Source organism: Lygodium microphyllum, chromosome 14 (genome assembly GCF_053477565.2).
Source record: "Lygodium microphyllum isolate KBCC chromosome 14, Lygodium_microphyllum_v1.1.10, whole genome shotgun sequence".
NCBI lineage: Eukaryota > Viridiplantae > Streptophyta > Polypodiopsida > Schizaeales > Lygodiaceae > Lygodium > Lygodium microphyllum.
Genome location: NC_141148.1, coordinates 8,844,253 through 8,865,960, shown reverse-complemented (window position 1 = coordinate 8,865,960; position 21,708 = coordinate 8,844,253). Strand labels below are relative to the sequence as shown.

At 42.1% G+C, this 21,708-nt stretch overlaps 1 protein-coding gene across 3 annotated transcripts in view; it reads right to left on the bottom strand.

The window, feature by feature from the left end:
- The window catches only part of LOC148025307 (uncharacterized), a 42,339-nt gene that overhangs the window by 2,516 nt on the left and 18,115 nt on the right, over positions 1-21,708 (bottom strand). The gene's annotated exons all lie outside the window — the stretch shown is intronic.

Below are 21,708 nucleotides of genomic sequence, written 5' to 3'. Positions count from 1 at the left end.
CAACATTGGCAGATCACTGATTCTGGTTGTATTGAAGTTGGTTACTGAAATCTTGGTTGTTATAGCAGGTCTCTGCTATGCAACTAGTCTACATTTGGCACGATAAGGACTTGTTCAAAGGTGATGATGAATGTATTGCCCTTCCATTTGTCTTGTTTAGGATTTATTGAGATCAGTGGAGAATTACTGTCGAGCATATGCAGACATCCTTTGTTAGTGTGAGCTTTTGAAAAATGGTATGTGATTAATAAGGTCTTTCAACTTTAGAATTAGAACAGAAAGCCCAGGCCAAAACATGGTGCATAAAGCAGGAGTTCTACTGTAAACAGCATTTCTAGGGTTACAGGAGGCATAGGAGGAAAAGCCTTCTTATCGGTTCTGGTGGAGGGGCAGCAGCTGGCCTGGCAGCTGGATCTGGTCAGGTCCAACCTGACTGCCACACGGCAGAGGCAACCTCTGCCATCAGTTGGTCCTGCCCAGTTTTACTGGTCATGATCTTATTATTGATATTTCAATGCTCATCGCACTATATGTCACATATATGATATAGGTAATGTCATTGATAACAGGATAACACCAGTGGTAAAAGTGATAGCTCACTACTAGGCATGGGTTCCCTCAGTAGTGTGCTGGGAAAACAATGCAAGGGAGTCGCGTGTGTTGGAACTTCCTCCAAATGGTTTAGTTATCTAGGAAAAAAAATAAAGCCACCTCCTGTGTGAACCACCGCTAATATAATCTTCTTTATAACTAGGAACAACCTATATGGGATATTGTAAAAGTGGATGCCATTCAAGGGTCATATCCTTTAAGACACTTGCAATTACTAAGCTAAAAAAGGAGCATCTCTCATTTAACCTTAATGAACTCATTAAAACAGCCCTAAAATGCAAACTTTATTGCTAAAAAGAGTTTCTATTTCCCATAAGCAAACTTTCCCAGATTGGTTGGTTCCTCATCTGTAAACAGATAGTGTGCTCAGCCATTCAGCATCCCGTTCATTTCAGCCATCAGTCTACTCCACCAAATGACTGTACAGCATTCATCCAACTGCTGCCACCACCTCTCCAGCCCCAGGCACCCTGCCTACAGCTGCCACCCTGCTCACTAGAGGCTCCACACAGATGTGTTTATGGCCTGTCTGCTGACATCAGCTGCTGCACCACATCTGCCACCTGATTTTCAGCTCCTGCTGCCAGGCAACAGGCTGCTGCACCTGCCTTCAAGCCAGACAGATTCACCAAAAGTGTTCAGTGCCAGATCTTCCCTTTCCAACTGCCACCCTGACCAGATAAGAGTGCTACCACTGCTGCATTTTTCTGCAGGTCTGTTCCTCCTACTGCCGCCCTATTCCAAGATGTGAAGATATGCTAGGTTTTGCACTGAGAAAACACAGCATGTACAACCAAGACTGAAAACACAAAGACTCAGACACAGATAGGAAAAACTCAAACCCTTAATGCAAAACTCAAAACTCAAAATTTCAAAACATAGAGACAAACACAAAGAGAAGAAACTCTAAAGTGTATGAATGCTGTAAATGGCAGAGCAATGCAATGTCGGAGAGTGACTTCCACCAGAGATGGATCCCAAGTGCTGTGACCACCACTCGGAGAGTCACAGTGGGGGTAACAACAAAACCTAAACACTAGTGTCAGGGAATTGAAGCGATTGCAAAGGATGATGCCTGATGATGAGGGTAATAGCAAAAAGCTGCAAATGCAGTAGTAGAAGGGTCACCTAGAGGAGGAGGAAGGTCGCTAGTTGCCACCAAGTAGGGTGAAGGCCAAACGCAAGCAGCAAGAGGTCGCCAGAAGGTGTGAGAGATCACAATCAATTATTGCTTGGTGGTGGAGGTGTACAAATGCAAGCTGAAGGAGGTAAACTATGAGCTGGCGATGGCAAAAGAGTACAAACGCAGCAGGGAGAAGGGCGCCAAACAGTGGGCGACAGCCAAGGAGGAAGGTACTAGGCATGGAAAGGGCTAATGGAGCGGTGGCAGCAATCATGAAGGGCTGCCCACCACATGGGTGAAGGCTAATGGCTCAAATCTGCACTAAAGAGTGAGAAACTTGCACAAAGGGTTAAGGTTGAATGGTGGGTTAGCCGTCTACTTATAGGTGTTGAAGGGTGCCCCCAAAAAAAATTTAGGGTTTTGGGGAACCATTGAAACTCTCTCGAACCGAGCACCAAATTGCATTTTTCATTAATTAAGGGTATTTTGGGGCTGTTTAAAATGTGTGTTTTAGCTCAACACCCCCTCTCAAACCCAAAACAAAGCCTAAAAGGAAAGGTCAGCAACGTTTACCCCAAGGCATCCCACCCCAAAGCAACCAGGGCATCGAAAAAAGGATGCGTGTCAACTGCCCAATGGCCTACCAAGACTTAGAGGCAATGGTTATCTTACCAAGGGAGTCGAAGTAGTCACCCCAAAGAGGACAGGGCATCAAACAAAAGATGCTCGTCAGCTACCCAGTGGCCTACCAAGCCCTACAAAGGTAGATGGAACTAAATTGAACTTTTTTAAAAAAAAGTTATTTCTAGGAGTGATGGTCAATTAAGCAACAGTGACCCAAAAGACAAAAGTAGGGATGGTACACTCAACACATCACAAAACGATACAAGCTTACCCAACCCAAGCACCCTAGTACAAAGATGATGAAATCATGCAATGCATAGGGAAAGGTACAATAGGGAAAAAGACCGATGTCGAGGACAAGTACCGAAACCTACAAAATACCAAGAGGGATAGGAACCCCTTCTCAACTTGGACCAAAGAAAAAAGAGAAGCCTGAGGCTATCGATCTTTGTGTGATACGGAGCACCATATGGATGAAAATGATGAAGCATCCCAACTAGAAGAGCTAGGATAGAAAACACCACTATGATAGCATCAAGAGAAATGTTACATAATCCGCCACGGAAGTGAAAGCCTCCATGCTAGTAGAAGAGCAAAGCTCCAAGTAGATGGAACCATGAAAGAAACGGCACACATCCCTTGTCTCCAGCTCAGGAAGGACTAGGGCAAGTCTATATGTTAGGCCTACATTGAAATACAAAACCCTGCAAAAGATATCAAAATTTACAAGCACAAAGGTGAGTAGTGAGATGCTCCAAAAAACAGAAAAAAAATAAAAATAAAGCAAAGCTTAGTGCTATGCAATGAGTATGTAAGTATACAGTGTAAGTCTTAAAAGCGAAAGGCTAAGTGTGTAGCCACCATCGCATACAGAGAGGTAGAAAAGAGATTCTAGAAGGTGGAGTGGATGCCCTCGGAATGGATGTGTAAAGTGCAATAGGCAAGCAACTAGTAAACTAATTAGCTAATCCTTCAAAAGTAGTGAAGGAGATAAGCTACTACTGGGACTGTCCATACGCCACATATCCAGTAGTTATCGAGATAGATGGAGCAAATGGTGCAGCAACGAGAGGTGTAGCCCCACTAGACTAGCCAACCGGACTCCATGAAGTCGCAACAGTTTGCGATGGTTTTCTAGGAGTAAGACCCTACGCCTTGGTACGACACTCCTCATCCATAAGGCCTGACCTTTGACGATGAAAGCAAAACCTATTTTTCCAAGGAATTTGATACCAAAGGGATCGTGTTTTGGTGGTCCCCTTGAAGAAAGTGATGTCACCCTTGTTTTGGCTTTCCTTTACATCTTGCAAGTTCTTGCCACTAGTGAGTTGCCCTCCCAAGAAAGAGACAACCAATGCTCACCCCTCGGAAGGGATCTGTGTGGATGACTTCTTGTGAACATGATCGTATAGCCTAACGTAATCCAAGGGCTAGCACTCAAACTCGTAGAAAGTTGGCAATCTAGATATTGAGATAATGTGCTAGATAAAATGGATATATTTTTCAGGCAACTTGTTCAAGAAGAACGTGACCTTACTTCGAGGAGCCAATAATGCCAAACTCCACAAGTAACTACCGATATTCGACCAACTCAACTCTTAGATCATCCCCTTTCTTAATGGAAAACTCATGAATCTCAAATCAAGATTGATACGTCGAGTGCGATCTCAAGCCACATAGCAGCCAATGAGATGACGCCAACACTCAGATGTGAGGGAAAAATGCTGTAATTGAGAGTAGAACTCAAGAAGCAACCCCTGCATTAACTCAACCTTAGCTGTGACATTACTGACAGATGTGATCAGCATGAGTTGATCAAGGGTTGGGTATAGACTCATACCCAAAGACATTGAGATTCAAGCACTTGTTACACAAAGTTCAACCAAGTGTGAAGGAAACTGCTAGGGTCTGCACTAAGAATACACAAAGTGCACGACCACGAAAGAAACACAAAGAGACAAACACAAACACAGAGAGCAAAACTCAAAAACTCAAACCCTAAATGCAAAACTCAAAACTCAAACACAAACAGAAGAAGGGAGAGAGAGAACACAACTTTGAAGTGAATGAATGCTGTAAATGAATGTAAGAATATACAGTGTACTCAAGGGTAGAGCACACGTCCACCAAAGACGGATCCCAAGTCTATGACCACCGGTCGAAGTGTAGGAGTGCTGAATAGTGAATGGCAACACGCTAGTCACCAAAACGCAACAGTCTAGAGGAAAGAAATTAGTAAACACAGCAGTGTACCACCGATCGGAGGTTGGAAACTATGCATAGTCTGCTGTAAACAACACGCTCAAACAGTGTCTAAGAGTGTCAGGGCCTGCAATGCTGAAAACGCAGGCTGGCTGACCTTGGAGATGATGGACAGCAGGCTGAACAGCAATCTGGGATAGTCTGGAGCGGTCCCCAACAGATGAGAGCTGTCACCTACAGCAATGAACAGGCTGAAGATAATGTGGCTGCAGTCGATGATGGCTAGACAGCAAATGGAGGTGAGCTGTAGGCTAGAAACTGGGCGCCAACAGCAACAGAGGATATGTGGGCTGGTGTAACACGCAAACAAGGATGATGGCTAAATGGGGGCAACCTGTCTATTTATAGATGTGGAAGGGCGGCCCAAAAATTAGGGTTTCCACTAAACTCTCTCAAACCACTCCCCGTTTTAGGGTTTCCATTGAACTCTCTCGAACTGCTCCCCGTTTTAGGGTTTTTACTTTAAAATAACATTTTTAGTGTGTTTTGGGACTATTTAAGAGGCTAATCAGCAAGTAATGCATATTTTAGCTCAATATCCCCTCTCAGGCCTAAAACTGAGCTGAAAGGTTAGACCATCCATTGTGATGTTTATGTACCCCAAGGCGTCCCACTCCAAAGTAGCCAAGGCATCGGACAAAGGGTGCATGTCGGCTGCCCAGTGGCCTACCAAGACTACAGAGACGATGGTTATCTTACCAAGGGAATCCAAGTAGTCACCCCAGAGAGGGTAGGGCATCGGACAAAGGGTGCACGTCGGCTGCCCAATGGCCTACCAAGCCCTACAAAGGCAGATGGAACTACATGGATTTTTTTTTTTTAATAAGTGAAGTAAATTTGATGGGATACGGCCGATTGAGTAAAAGTGGCCCAGAAGACGGGAGTAGAGAGGGTACACCCAACACATCACAAAACAATACAAGCTAACCCATCCACTCAGGGTATCTATGACGAGGAAAAATAGATGATGAGATATCCATGTGATGAAGAAGAATAGTGGTGTGGTAACAACAGCCGCCGGTGGAAACAGCTTACGATCTGTGCAAGTGGTGCTCTGCACAATGAGATGCAAAGTATGCTACATGGAAGAATGCTCATGCAGCAGGTGCCACTTGGACAATGTCCCTCGTGGAAAAATTGTTCACTTGCCCAAGCGTCCTAGTACAAGGATAATGTAATCATGCAATGCAAAGGGTAAGGTACAACAGGGGAAAAAAGTCGATGTCGAAGACAAAGTGCTGAAGCCTATAGCATACCAAGAAGGGTAGAAACCCCCTCTCAACCTAGATGTAGATGCTGAAGAAGGAAGAGGAGTCTAATGTCGGTCTTCATATGGTGCTGAGAACCATAAGGAATGAAAGAAGATGAAGTGGATGAAGCACCCCGCTAGAAGAGCAAGGTAGAAGTCACCGCCATGATAGCATCGAGAGAGATGTTGCACAATCCGCCTCGGGAGAAAAAACCGCCATGCTAGAAGAAGAGCTAGCACTCCTAGGATGATGAAACCATGAAAGAAACGGTGCGCATCCCCACGTCTCTAGCCTAGGGAGAACCAAAGCAATCTGTAAGTTAGCCCTACACTGAAAGACAAAACCCTGCAAAAGAGATGAGAATCTGCAAACACAGAGGTTAGTAGTGAGATGCTCCAAAGCAAAACAGAACAGAAAGAAAATCTACCTCAAAATAAATGCAATGAATGTGTATGTGTGTGAGTAAATGCAACGGAAGACAAAAAATTTGAAAAACTAAGGATAATGAATTCTATGGGTCCGACTCTAAGAGAACGAAAAATGAATGCTAGATTGACCTAGGTTATCTGAAAGGACCTAGAGGCATGCGAGTCGAAGAAGGTGGCTACCATCGCGTATGTCCAGTAGCAAGGCTTTGCCAAGGAAACGCCGAACGAGGTGAAGAGGAAGGTGAGATGGATGCATGAAGTGCAACGGAATCAGAACGTGCAGACCAATCAACCAATCCCTCAAGGGTAGTGAAAGAGATGGGCCGCTGCGGCTATACTTGAGCCACATGTCCAACAGCAACAACAACGGATATTGAAGGAGCAGATGAAGCAGGAGCGAAGGCCGTAGCCCCACTGGACTATGCAATCACAGCGGTCTACTGAGGCTTTTTAGGTGGAAGTCCTTGGATCTTGGAGCGACACTCCTCGTCCACATGGCCTGTTCTCTAGCAATGTGTCCAAAACCAGTTTTTCTTAGGGAGTTGTTATCAGATAGATCTAGATTCTTTGGTTCCATCTGAGGAAGAGGAGTCACCCTTTGATTGGCTTGCCTTCGCATCTGGCGAGTTCTTGCCACTAGTGGTTGTTCCTTCCGAAGAAGAGGCAATCAACCCCCTCTGCTCTGAATAAGGCTGTGATGAGGAATTTTTTGTGGACTTGATTATACAGCATTGCGCAACGCAAGAACTGGCACTCAAACTCGTAGAAGGTTGGCAATCTAGGTTGGGAGATGATGTGTTGAATGAAATTGAAGTACTTATCGGTCAACTTATTCAAGAAGAATGTAACCTAATCGTCATCTAACTTTGGAGAGCCAGTAGTGGCGAACTCGGCAAGTAACCGTCTATATTCAGATAGCTTGACTTTCAAATCATCCCCTTCCTTAATAGAGAACTCTTGAAGCTCAAAGTTGAGATTGACGCGTCGAGTACGATCACGAGCCGCATAGTGGTCAAGAAGGTGACTCCAACGCTCTGACGCAAGCAGGAAGTGTTGCAACTAAGAGTGAAACTTAGGAAGCAATCCTTGCATCAGCTCAACATTGGTTGTGGCATTGCGGGCTCTCCACTGATGGATGTAATCAGGGTGAGCTAGTCAAGGGTCTGGCATAGGCTCTAGACCAATGACGAGGTCCCAAAGACCCTGAGACTCAAGAACTTGTTGCATGAAATTAAACCAAGTATTAAAATCTGACCCGTTAAAACGTATCTTATCCGTGAAGGCATTCTTGGCCATTGCAACAAGAGTCGTAGTACTCGGAGATGGATAGTGTAAAAAAGTGTAGTGTGGGTAGTATGGGGGAGTGGAGTACACTTGGAAATGGACCCCAGAGTGCCCACCAGGTATGCGTGTAGCGCGCAAGGTGAATCCATAGGTAGGGATGGGTTGACTAGGCATGGGCATGGTAGCCACATGAGAAACCCAAGGAGGTGGAACGGGAACAGGTGAGCAGAAGATGGAAATCCCTGCATAGGTATAACCTAAGGAGAGTGTGAAGACGCACCATAAGCTGAGGATGGAAACCCCTACGTATGAGTGGTCATGGAAGATGTGAAGCTGGGGATAATGAGGGGGATGCCCATCACAGTCATCCCAAGAGTTATGGGTATGCTCATGTGCTGAAAAGTGAGAGGCACTGTGTTAAAGGGTGGCATTCCCCCTAACGAAGTACCATGGTGCAAAGAGGTAGAGAATGGGGTGGAGAAGGAAAAGGTGCTAGGAGCGGAGATGAAAGATCGAACCCCTAGGGTGTATGATGCAAATGTGGAGTGTAATCCAAGGTTTTGGAAAGATGATAAAAGGTGTGATATAGAAGAAGGTGGAATGGGAGGTAAGTGAGAAGTCTGTGTGATATGCTCAAATGAAACAGAAGCTGTAGATGTACCTCAATTTCGTCTGCTTCGTGAGCCCCCTCTATTGAAGTTCACATATGCAAAGCTATCTGGATCTTATACCTCAAAAGAAGAAACAGGCGAGGGTTTTGATTCATGCAACACAAAAGAACCGTACAAACCTGACATTGGACCTGGCTGAGATAATGAAGATGGATGGCCAAACGTTCCGAATGCGGTATGTCCTCCATGATCGGAGAGGTAGCCAACCTCACCAACTGGTCCGGATGTGGTAGCAAAACTGGTAGGAGAGGTGTAAACATCACCATACTTGTTGCCATAGTACTCCTCAAAGTCCTCCTCTGTCATATTAGTGAAATCTAGCAAAGGTGGAGTGTTGTCCTCCTCACCAAGTCCATAATCCCATCTCAGGGCCTCCAATGATGGAGAATCCTGATAAGACATCATAGGAACTGGAGAAGAAGGTGTCTGGGACATTGTGATTTGGTTACGAGTCGTATTGTGTGTCTCACACAAAGACTAGCTATCCACAATATTTGCAGGATACTCTTTACAAAAGCACTGGCTCTAGTACTATGTGAAGGAAACTGCTAGGGTTTGCACTGAGGACATACACAGTGTACGACCACGACAGAAACACAAAGAGACAGGCACAGACACAGAGGGCAAAACTTAAACCCTAAATGCAAAACTCAAAAACTCAAACCCTAAACGCAAAACTCAAAACTCACAAAAACTCAAACACAAACAGAGAGAGAGAGAGAGAGAACACAACTCTGAAGTGAATGAATGATGTAAATGAATGTAAGAGTGTACAGTGTGCTCAAGGGCAGAGCAATGTCGGAGTATAACGTCCACCAAAGACGGATCCCAAGTCTATGACCACCAGTCAGAGTGTAGGAGTGCTAAATAGTGAATGGCAGCAGACTGGTCACCAAAACGCAGCAGTCTGGAGGCTGGAAATTGGTAAACGCAGCAGCGTACCACCAATCAGAGGCTGGAAACTGTGCATAGTCTGCTGTAAACAACAGGCTGAAACAGTGTCTGAGAGTGTCAGGGCTTGCAATGCTGAAAACGCAAGCTGGCTGACCCTGGAGATGATGGACACCACGCTGAAGAGCAATCTGGAGCAATCGCCAACAGCTGAGAGCTATCATCTATAGCAATGGACAAGTTGAAGATAATGTGGCTGCAGTCGATGATGGCTGGACAACAGGTGGAGGCGGGCTGCAGGCTGGAAATGGGCGCCAACAGCAGCAGAGGGTGTGTGGGTTGGTGTAACCTACAAACAAGGATGATGGCTAAATGGGGGCAGCCTATCTATTTATAGATGTGGAAGGGCATCCCAAAAATTAGGGTTTCCACTAAACTCTCTCAAACCACTCCCCATTTTAGGGTTTCCACTGAACTCTCTCGAACCGCTCTCTGTTTTTGGATTTTACTCCAAAAGAACATTTTTAATGTGTTTTGGGATTGTTTAAGAGGCTAATCAACAAGTAAAGCATATTTTAGCTCAACACCAAGTTGTGAAATTCAACCCATTAAAATGTATCTTATCCGTGAAGGCATTCTTGGCCATTGCAATAGGATTAATAGTGCTAGGAGATGGAGAAGGTGTGTAATGGGCAGAGGCAGGGTGAATGGGGGGGATACGGTGGGGGAGTGGAGTACACTTGAAAAGGCATCCCATAGTCCCCACCATGCATATGAGAAGCGTGCAATGCAGATCCAAATGTGAGGAAGGGCGGACTAGGTATGAGCATGGTAACTGCCTGTGGAGCCCAAGGTGGAGACATAGGGACACGGGGAGCAGACGATAGAAATTCCTACTTAGAAGTGACCCAAGGGATGACAATCTATAAGTAAAGGACAGATATCCTTGCGTCTAAAAGGTCGTATGGGAGGTTTGTGAGTGTTCGGGGGATAGTGAGGGGAGCGCCCATCCCAACCGTCCCAAATTGAAAGAACGTGGTAAAGTAGGGATAGGTGAAAGGTATAGTGTTAACGAGTCATGTGGGGGGGGTTGTGAGTGTTCGAGAGTAGTGAGGGAAATGCCTATCACAACCGTTCCAAATTAAAGGATGTGGTAAAGTACGGGTAAGTGAAAGGTACAGTGTTAAAGGGTGGCGTTCTCCCTAACGATACACCAAGAGGAGGAGTGAATGGAGGGTAGGTAAATGGTGGGATGGAGAAAGTAAAAGTGTTAGGAGCGGAGATGGAAGATCCAACTCCTAGTGTGCTTAGAGCAAAAGTGGAATGTAATCCAATATTTTGGAATAAAAACGAGAGTAGATCAAACTACGGAGAAGATTAAAACCAGCCTTGCTCCTCGTATGGGGTGGTAAAACTTGATCAAACACTTAATTACAAAAATTAATAATTGAGCATTAACCGAAATGCACACATTACCTTAACAATCTTGGATAATAGGCACCTGATTGGCCCCAAAACTGACGCCCCTTTTGGTATTTCTTTATCTTTAATTTCTAATGGACAATGTACAAGTTGGGATTCCACAATCTCCTTTGCTAATCCAAAAGCCCCATGTTGTACATACAATCAGCAATAAAGTTGGGCCAATTGCCCCTTGATTTTCAACCAAAAATTGCACAAATGGAACCACCAACCAGCCAAATGCTGCCCTAATTTACATTGAATGACTTGGCATCTAAAATCCCTATCCATTCCACAAACTTCAAGAGCTGATTTCAATGCACAATGCCTATTCCTAATGGCATGGGTCCCAAGGTGGGTGCCAAACCCTAATCTATACAAAAATTTAGGATTTACAACAGAAATCCTTTTGCTGTCCACTGAATTTAGCTAAGATCTACAAAGAATGGCTGAGAAGTGTTGAGATCTTTTGAGACATTACTGGAGAAGGTGAGAGAATGTCAAGATGAAAGAGAAATCTGATTTTCTTCGTGAGAAAACCCTAAAATCTGCCTACTACCTGCTCCAACCTGCATTGCATGCAATCATCTGCTGCCAAGCACCTCAAAAATGCTTACTTGATCAACAATGATATTGCCAGCCACTGGAAGGTGTCTCCCTACTGTCCCCTGTGTGCTGAGGTCCCCCAAATGGCTGTCTTTTGAAAGCAAATTGTTCTTCAACGATCAAAAAATGGACCAGCAACTCCCTCTCTCTCTTTTCCAAGCTATAAATTAACTGAATGGTTAACACCAAACTCCCCAAAAAAATTTCTCAGTTTGCATGGCATTTTTGCCAAGTGGCAACCTTCCAAATTTGTTTATCAGCATTATCCAACCATTTCATTAATTTTTAAAATTAAATCATCATGAAAATGAATTTCAGCCCTTCTAACCCTGCCCAAATTGTACCCATCCATATTTAACTTGACTAGGCCATTTCCAACTTGGAATGATTCCCAACCTCTGTTAACCCTTACATTGGCATTAATTACTTAATTAATGCTAGTCTCTAGTGTCACCACTAACACCTGGTCAAACAATTGTGCTAGGGTCAAAACTGACACCAACTAACCCCCAAAGCCCAACTGGCATAACTTATCACAACTCTTGCCTTTGGCACACACTACATTCTCAAGGTCATTGGCCAGTAACCATGAAATAATTGACATGTGCATTACATGTGCTAAACAACCTTGCACATTTGATTAATAACTTAATCAAATGTTATCTGTAAAATTAAATAATCTTAAAATTTCACATCCTCATGATAGACCTTCCCCTTAAAATCCCTACAATCATCCTTGATTGCATTACATTGTGCCAAAAAGAAAAGCATATTGCACTAGAATTTCAATAAAGCATCATAGTCACAACATTAGTCACAGTTGCCCAACCATGCCAAATGCCCCAAACCTTGCTGAACATTTCCAACCATTATAAACATCAGATAATACTAAGAATTAGCCCAAATGCATACATAACTCATATTTCTCAACTGTTCTGACTCCACAACCATAGTAAAGCATACTCTCAACATAAACCATGGCTTAAACTATCAATGGCATTTACTAACATGCTGTTGTCCATGAAACCGGCTGTGAACCATTCAAAACTAAGGATAATCTGATCATAAAATAATCACTTGCTAATTTGAGAACTAATCACAAACTGCTCCAAACGCGACCTCAAACTGATTGCAAACTGATCTGCAATCAATGCAAAACTAATCCCAAAAGTGACCATAAACGGTTCTCAAACTAATCAAAAATTGAGCTGAAACCGATCGAAAATTGATCTCAAAATTGAGACAAAAGCTCATGCCCAGCTGCTCATGAACTAATCTTGAGGTGATGAGCCACCCTCAACCACCTCAAATGGAGCTTTGTCAGTGGAACTATGCATTGTATTGTTGTAAACAAACTCTAGTTAAGGGCAAATACTGCTCCCACTCTGTCTTGTGATCTGAGACATAGCACCTCAAAAGATCTAACATTGTGGAATTTGCTTCCTCGGACTGACCATCTGTTTGCAAATGGAAGAATGATGAGAATTTTAACATGGTACCCATGTTCTCAAACAACCCCTACCAAAATAAATTGGTCATCCGAGGGTCTTGATCACTGAGAATCAACTCTAACATACCATGATATTTAAAAATATGCTGCAAAAACAAGTGTGTCATATGAGCAGTGAAACCAGCCTTCCTCCTCGGATAGCATGGTAAATCCCTAATTACAACTTAATTACAGCAACAAACAATAAATGCAAATCTGAAAATACAAATTTACCTACTGATCTTAGACAATGCACACCCGATTGGCCCCAAAATTGACGCCCCTTTCGGTATTTCTTTAGCCTTATTGAAGAAAAGTCGACTTACAATGGGATTCTCCCAATCCCTTTCGGTATTTCAACTCCCCTTGCTGTCCAAAGTGACCAACAGGTCTTCAATCTATTTTGCCCCTTGATTCAGACTCAATTGGCCTTCACCCACTTCATAGACGATGAAAATGCCCCAAATTCAATGGCTGGCTAGTCCTCCACCTGAATTCAACTGAAATTCATCTTCAATCTTGTTAAATCCAAGTTTTGGAGCTTCCAATTTCTGGCACACTTCTCAAGGCTACTGCTAAATCCTAATTTTTGCTATAAATTAGAGTTTACAACATAAAAATTTGCAATTTCTCAACCTCCAAGAGTCAAAATGCTGAGATCTTCGGAGCAAGGCTGTGAAATGGATGGGAGATGAGAGGGAAAGCTGTGGAGAGAGAAAATTCAGAGTTCTGTCGCAAAGAATAACTGAAAATCAATCAACTGCAACTGTTGCCTTGCCACAACAGCATGTAGATGCAAAGAACTAAAGAAAATTAATCATTTACTACTGCTGCCCTGCCTCAACAGCCTGTAGATTCTGTATCGTGATGTTGATTGGTCTTCTTTTGCCCCCGGCTACCTCAGAAGGTCCTCCAATGGCTGCAAATCAGACCAACAGCCTCCCCTCTCTCTCTCTTGCAAGCTGAATTTATAGAAATGCCTCTCTCCAGTCTCTAAAGACGTTTTTCAGTCTTGCATGGGCATTTTTCACAAGTGGCAACCTTCCAAAATGGTTTTTCAAGCATTTTTCATAATTAAATATTAATTTTCAGTCTTTAAATGCTGAAAATTAATCTAATAATTATTTCGACACCCTGAAAAATAATCTAACTAGCCAATAATTAAATTGGCTAGGCAACTTCCATTCCCGAGTATCTCTACACCATCTTTGACCATCAGATTGGCATTAGGTACCATTAAACACCACTTCTCTAGTGTCACCCAACTGACACTTATGGCCAAATGGATGACCTAGGCCAACAACAAGCACCAGATACTACCCAGTATCTATGCGACATAACTTATAGCAACTTTTGCCTTTGATATCTTGTGATTTCTTCGAGTCCTGGGCTAGTAAATTTACTTTAATCCCAGTTGCACCTCACATGTGTAACATTTACTTAATCATGTAATTAAGAATTAATTCACATGTTAAGTGAGATTTCAAAAATACATATCCTCATGACAGCCCTCCCTCTTGAAATCCTTGCAATCATCCTCGATTGCACTGCCAAATGCATCAAAAGCAAACTACTACACTGGAATTTCCATAGGGAATCATAGTCAACACAACATTGCCCACTGTTATTCAACCATTCCATATGCCCAACATATGCTGAAAATTACCAGCCAACATAACATAACATAAGACTCACAAAGAATCTCAAAAACATTGTCAAATTATCATGTGACATGTCTATTTCTCATGAGCTCAACTCATCTGGCAAAACCAAATCATAGCATAACATAACCAAGCATAAACCATGGCTAGAGCATCAATGGCATCATAGCATATGCTGTTGTCCATGGAACTAGATGTAAACCATTGAAAACCGAGCATAATCTAATCACAAACTGATCACTTGCTAATCTGAGAACTGATCACAAACTGTTGCAAATGTGACCCCAAACTGATCACAAACTCATTGCAAAAACTGACCAGCAATCTGTGCAAAAACTGATGCACAACTCATCCAAAAAGTAACCATAAACGGTTCTCAAGCTGATCAAAAACTAAATTGAAATTGATCAGAATTTCTGTCTCAAAATTGAGGCAAAATTCATGCTAAATTGATCATAAGCTGATGCAAAAGTATAGTTCCAGTGCCCGTGTAAAACTCATACTCATCTATATACATCTCACAATGACTAGTACACTAAGTAGTGACCTCATGGCAAACATACTGTCAGCGCAATACCTTGGATGCATGCTGAATACATCCGAGATCCACTACATATGAGAGTTGTCCTTAACTAAAGGAGGAGAAGTGCTACCTCCCCCTTGAGCATCAAGCAATACTCCAAACCCTTGCTCTATTGAACCTGACGGAGCCCGGAACTAAAGTCGGCTCTAATTGAAAGGCATCTAGGTAAAGCTGCAACAACTGAGGATGGTCTTTCAAGTCATCCTCTTCCATCCATTGGTGAATAATTCTGGAATTTTACCAAGTATCTCCTGGAAACTTTACCTTTGACATTTCTTTCCTTATGTGCCAAAATTTGCTCAGGTACCAAAATCTCATTTAGCTCCTCAACCTCAGGCTGAATTTCAGCAGACGTATCCTCTGGCACATCACCATGAGAAGGCCTCGACAAACTGGCATGAAAGGCATTATGTATTAGCCGATGTGGAGGTAATTTCAACCAATATGCCACATTGTTGATCTTTTCCAACACCTGGAAGGACCTATAGTATCTCATACTCAACTTTGGATACAATCTTTCTCTTCCTTTCATCTTTTTCAGCCTTGGCTTTTCAAAACGCAGCAATACATAATCACCCTTTACAAACTGCAAAGCACGTCTATGTCGATCAGCTGCCCTCTTTTGCTTTTCTTGTGATCTTTGAAGTGCATATTTTATCTTTGCATAGCCTACATCCAAGTTTTCCACATAACGATCAGCCTTAAAGATCTTATCCTTAATTTGCAAAATAGGTGGTACCTTCTTGCCACCCTCAACCACCTCAAATGGAGCTTTGCCCGTAGAACTATACATTGTGTTGTTGTAAGCAAACTCAACCAAGGGCAAATACTGCTTCCACAGTGTCTTGTGGTCTGAAACATAGCACCTTAAAAGATCTAACATTGTGGAATTTGCTTCCTCAGACTGACCATCTATCTGCGAATGGAAGGATGATGAGAATTTCAATGTGGTACTCATATTCTCAAACAAGCCCTTCCAAAATAAACTAATCATCCGAGGATCTCGATCACTAATGATCAACTCTGGCATACCATGATAATTAAAGATGTGCTGCAAAAACAATCGTATCATATAATCAACCTTTATTTTCTTCCTCACTTGAATAAAATGGTCTTGTTTGCTAAACCTACAAATGATGGTCCATATTCCATCATTCCCTATAAGTGTCTTAGAAAGCTAAAAAATAAAGGCCCTTGCAATGCTCTGCCAAGGCCAATCTAGAATAGGCAAGGTTTGCAATAAACCCGACAACTTTTGCCTATCATGCTTTATCTTCTGGCATACGATACATGTCTTAACAAATTGTTCTACATCATGCCTCAAAGCTGGCCAATAAAAGAAATGCTCCACTATCTTGACCATGGCATCAATATCTCTGTGTCCTGGATATGGAGGAACATGACTTTTAGTGATAACTCTAGGCCTTAGCTTTGTGACACATGGTCGTCCATGCATCATTAGAAATCCATCTCTTAGCACAAAGTGTTCATACCTTTGGCCATTGCAAAGCTGATCATAAACATTAGCAAAGTCCGAATCAACAACATATTGCTCTTTCATGGCATCCAACTCAATGTGATAAACCATGCTGACAGCTAAAATTTGTGGTTTACGTGACAGTGCATCAACCACAACATTCTTTTTACCATCAATATGTACAATCTAAAAATGAAACATAAAGAGAAAATTTGCCCATCTCATATGCTTCTCTGACAACTTTGTTTGCGTCAGAAAGTACCTCAAAGTTTAATGGTCTATCTATACTGTAAAATCAGACCCCATCAAATAATGTTTCCACGTAGATAGTGCATGAATTACAGCCAAGAGCTCTTTCTCATAGACCTGCTAATTCTTTTCTGCACCGTGGAGAATTTGGCTCTCGTGAGCCACAACTCAGCCGTCTTGCATAAGAACAGCCTCAATGTTGTTACCACATGCATCACATTGAACTATGAATGACTTCCTTAGACCGAGCAACACAAGCACATGATCTAAAGTTATCTTTTCCTTCAACTTTTCAAATGCTGAAATTTCCACTGTCGTCCATCTAAATGGCACATCCTTCTTCTACAAGACATGCAATGGAGATGCAATTTCAATAAATCCGCATACATACTTTTGTAGTAAAAACATAAACCCAAGAAGCTGCGGATCTCATGCACATTCCTCAAAGGTGGCCATGATCATATTGCTTCAACCTTTGCAGGGTCCATGCAAATACCATCAGCCGATACAATATGCCCCAAAAAGTGAATTTTATGCAAGAATAATTCACTTTTCTTGTCATTGATAACCAGCCTATGGTCACGCAGTTCATTGAACACCGTATCCAAGTGTTTTCTATGCTCTACCTCATTCTTTGAATTGGCAATCATGTCATCAAAGAAAGTGCCCACAAATCCTCTATGTGGCTTAAAGATACAATCCATCATCCGGTTAAAAATAGCAGGAGCATTCGTAAGTCCAAAAGGCATAACAAGAAACTCATACAATCCAAAAGATGTCCTAAAAGCTATCTTAGGCACATCTTCTGGGTCTGATGATACCCACTTTTCAAATCTATTCAGCTAAATATGGTTGCCCCTTGCAATCTATCCATAACATCATCGCCGAGGAATCGGAAAGCGATTCTTTATTGTGATCTTGTTCAAAGCACGATAATCAATGCACATACGCCATGAACCATCCTTTTTCTGCATCAAAAGCACTGGAGAACAAAAAGGAGATAAGTTGGGCTGAATCAACCCTTTTTCTAACAGCTCATTTACTTGAGTCATAATCTACTCCTGTTGGGCTGCACCGACTTTGTAGGGTGGCTTATTAGGTTGGCTACTTCTAGGGATAAGATCTATGTCATGATCCTCTGGCATGTCAGGCGTTGCTGCCCTAGAAGTGACTGAGAGAAGCAATTAGCATACATTTTCAGAAATGACATGCGATCCTTAGACATATTCCCAACGTTCTCACTATCATCTTTATCCTTAGTAAAAACCAAGTACACTGAAAGATGATTTTTCATTACTTTAGAAATGGCAGTTGCAGATACAACAGGGACAGATTCACCTTTCAACTTTACATCAAGTATGAGTACCTTTCCCTTATGCTGAATAGTGATTTTCTTTGCACAAGAATCAATCACTGCATGCATACAATGACACCACGGCATACCAAGCAATACATCACAACCCTCAAGTGAAGCAATGAAGACCTCTTCATTGACCACATATCCTTGTATGTGCAACCGAAGCTTTAAAATGAGCGGTGTGACAAGCTCTGCATGGCCTTTGATATGCCAATGATTTGTAACAGCAGTCTCTATAAGCTGAGACATGCTAGACACGGTGGATTTAATACAAAAATACCTAATTCTTTGAGCAACCCACAAACATATTTTTCCACTTGCTCATGAAGGGGTATGGGGCGATAAGAAATAATAGGCAGCAATGCATCCCAAAACTTCTTATTAGATTGCTCCAAATTCTTACATTCCTTAGCATCCAGCTTATTCCAAGCTGTCATGATGTCCACCTCAAAGGTACTTGTCAACCAATTCGATGCAAACATTTGCTTGAATTGTACCCACGTTGACGGTGCTCTACCTTGCATCAAAAGATTGGCGTTCGGTACCATTAAACGTCACTTCTCTAGTTGTCACCAACTGACACTTATGGCCAAATAGATGACCTAGACCAACAACAGGCACCAGATACTACCAAGCATCTGTACAGCATAACTTATAGCAACTTTTGCCTTTGATATCCCGTGATTTCTTAAAGTCCCGAGCTAGTAAATTTACTTTAACCCCAGTTGCACCTCACATGTGCAACATTTACTTAATCATGTGATTAAGAATTAATCCACATGTTAAGTGAGGTTTCAAAAATACATGTCCTCGTGACAATCAGCCTTTATTTTCTTCCTCACCGGAATGAAATGGATTTGTTTACTAAACCTGCAAATGATAATCTATATCCCATCATTCCCAATAGGGTTCTAGAAAACTAAAAAATAAAGTCCATTGCAATAGTCTGTCAAGGCCTATCTGGAATAGTCAAGGGCTGCAACAAACCCAATATTTTTTACCTATCATGCTTTACCTTCTTACATACAATGCATGTCTAGACAAACTGCTCCACATCATGCTTAAAAGTTGGCTAATAAAAGAAATGCTCCACTGCCTTGATTGTGGCATCAATACCTCTGTGCCTTGCATACAAAGGAGCATGACTTTCAATGATAACTCTAAGCCTCAATTGCTTTATGACACTGTAACCAGCCTATCTTCTCAGATAGGGTGGTTTAACCTGATTAAGCACTTAATTACAACAATCAGCAAATGAACATAAACTGAAATGCTCTCACTTTACCTTCATAAACTTGGACAATGGACACCTTGTTGGGCCCAAAACTGGCGCCCCTTTCGGTATTTTTTTAATTTCAATTGCTAATGGATAAATTACAAGCCGAGATTTCATGATCTGCTTGGCTGATTCAAAAGCCCCTTGCTGTTCCAATAATCAACAAAGCATTCGGGCAAATTGCCCTTGATTTTCACCCAAGACTTGCTCTAATGGAACCCCAACTGGTCAAATGCTGCCCCAAATTCACAATAGATGGGCTGGCATCTAAAATCCTCACAATTCCACGAATTTCCGCTGTTGATTTTAGTGTACAATGCCTTTGACTAATGGCACGGGTCCCAAGGTGCCTACTAAACCCTAATTGCTGCTGTAATTTAGGATTTACAGCAGTAAACTCTCTGTTGTCCACCAAATTTGGTTGTACTCTGCTACCAATGGCTGAGAATTATTGAGAATGCTTGAGCATAGACTAGAGGAGATGAGAGAATGCTATAGAGAGAGAGAAAATCAGCCGAAATGTATCTTTTGGTTCGTAGCTCTGATGGCACCAACAGCTTCAAAAGGGGGGTAAAACACTAGCTCAGCTGGCGAGCCCTCCTCTTCTACCGCCACCTCTCTTGAGGCGGAAGAGAAAACCTACTGCCCCCTGTCCTGTTGCGGCACACGATCAGTCATCGTCGCCTCTCAGAGCCAAATCTGATCACCTCCTCTCCCTCCGCCAAGCTCAAAATGGCTGCAATTCATCTTCCACCACCCTCCAACAGCCTTCTCCCTAGTTGCATGGGAAAGTTTTGCCAAGTGGCAACCTTCCTAATGCATTTTCAGTCATTAAATTAATTTTTCAAAATTAATTAATTCTAAAAATTAATTTCAGCCCTTTTGACCCTGCCCAAAATTAAACATGCCCATCTATAATGAAATTGGCTAGGCCATTTGCAGCTTGGAGTGGTTCCCAACCTCTGTTGACCCTTAGACTAGCATTAATTAATGCTAGTCCCTAGAGTCACCACTGACACTTAATGGCCAAACAATTGTCCTAGGGTCCAACATGGCACCAACTAACCACCAAAACCCAGTTGGCATAACTTAACACAACTTTTACCTTTAACACCCACTGCATCCTCGAGGTCCTTGGCCCGTTCCCATGAGATAACTGCCATGTGCATCACATATGCTAAACAACCTTGCACATTTAATTAATAACTTAATCAAATGTTACTAGCAAGATTAAAGCATCTCAAAATTTCACGTACCCGTGACAGACACAATCATTCATATATCATTAAGAATCCATCTCTAGGTATAAAGTGCTCATGTCTCTCGCCATTATACAGCTGATCATAAACATTAGCAAAGTTTGAATCAATAACATATTGCTCTTTCATGGCATCCAACTCAATGTGATAAATCATACTAACAGTTGAAATTTGAGGCTTATGTGACAATGCATCAACCATAAGATTCTTTTTACCATCAATATGTTCAGTCTAAAAATGAAACATAGAGAGAAATTCGCTCATCTCATATGCTTCTCTAACACCTTTGTTTGCATCAAAAAGTATCTCAAAGTCTGATATTCTGTCTGCATTGTAAAATCAGACTCCAACAAATAATGTTTCCACATAGACAGTGCATAAATTACAGCCAAGTCCTCTTTCTCATAGACCTACAAATTCTTCTTTGCAACATGGAAAATTCGGCTCTCATAAGCCACAACACTACCACAAGCATCACACTGAACCAAGAATGCCTTCCTTAGATTGGGCAACACAAGCACAAGATTTGAAGTCATCTTTTCCTTTGACATTTCAAATGTTGAAATTTCCACTACTATCCATCTAAAAGGCACATTCTTCTTCTCTAAAGCATGCAATGGAGATGCAAATTCGGCAAACCTGCATGCATACTTTTTGTGGTAAAAACACGAACCTAAGATCTCATATACATTTCTAAAAGGTGGCCATGATCGTTTTGCCTCAACCTTTGAAGGGTCCATACGAATACCATTAGCCAATACAATATGCCCCAAAAAGTGGACTTCATACCAAAAAATTTCACTTTTCTTGTCATCGATAACCAATCTATGCTTACACAGTTCATTGAACAGAATGTTCAAGTGTCTACTATGCTCTGCCTCATTCTTTGAATAGACAATCATGTCATCAAAGAAAATGCCCACAAATCCTCTGTGTGGCGTGAAATGCAATCCATCATCTAATTGAATGTGGCAAGAGCATTCATAAGCCCAAAAGGCATGACAAGAAACTCATATAACCCAAAAGATGTCTTAAAAGCTACCTTAGGCATGTCCTCTAATCAAATGCATATCTAATAATACCCACTTTTCAAATCTACACAGCTGAATATGATTATCTTCTACAATCTATTGATAACATCATCG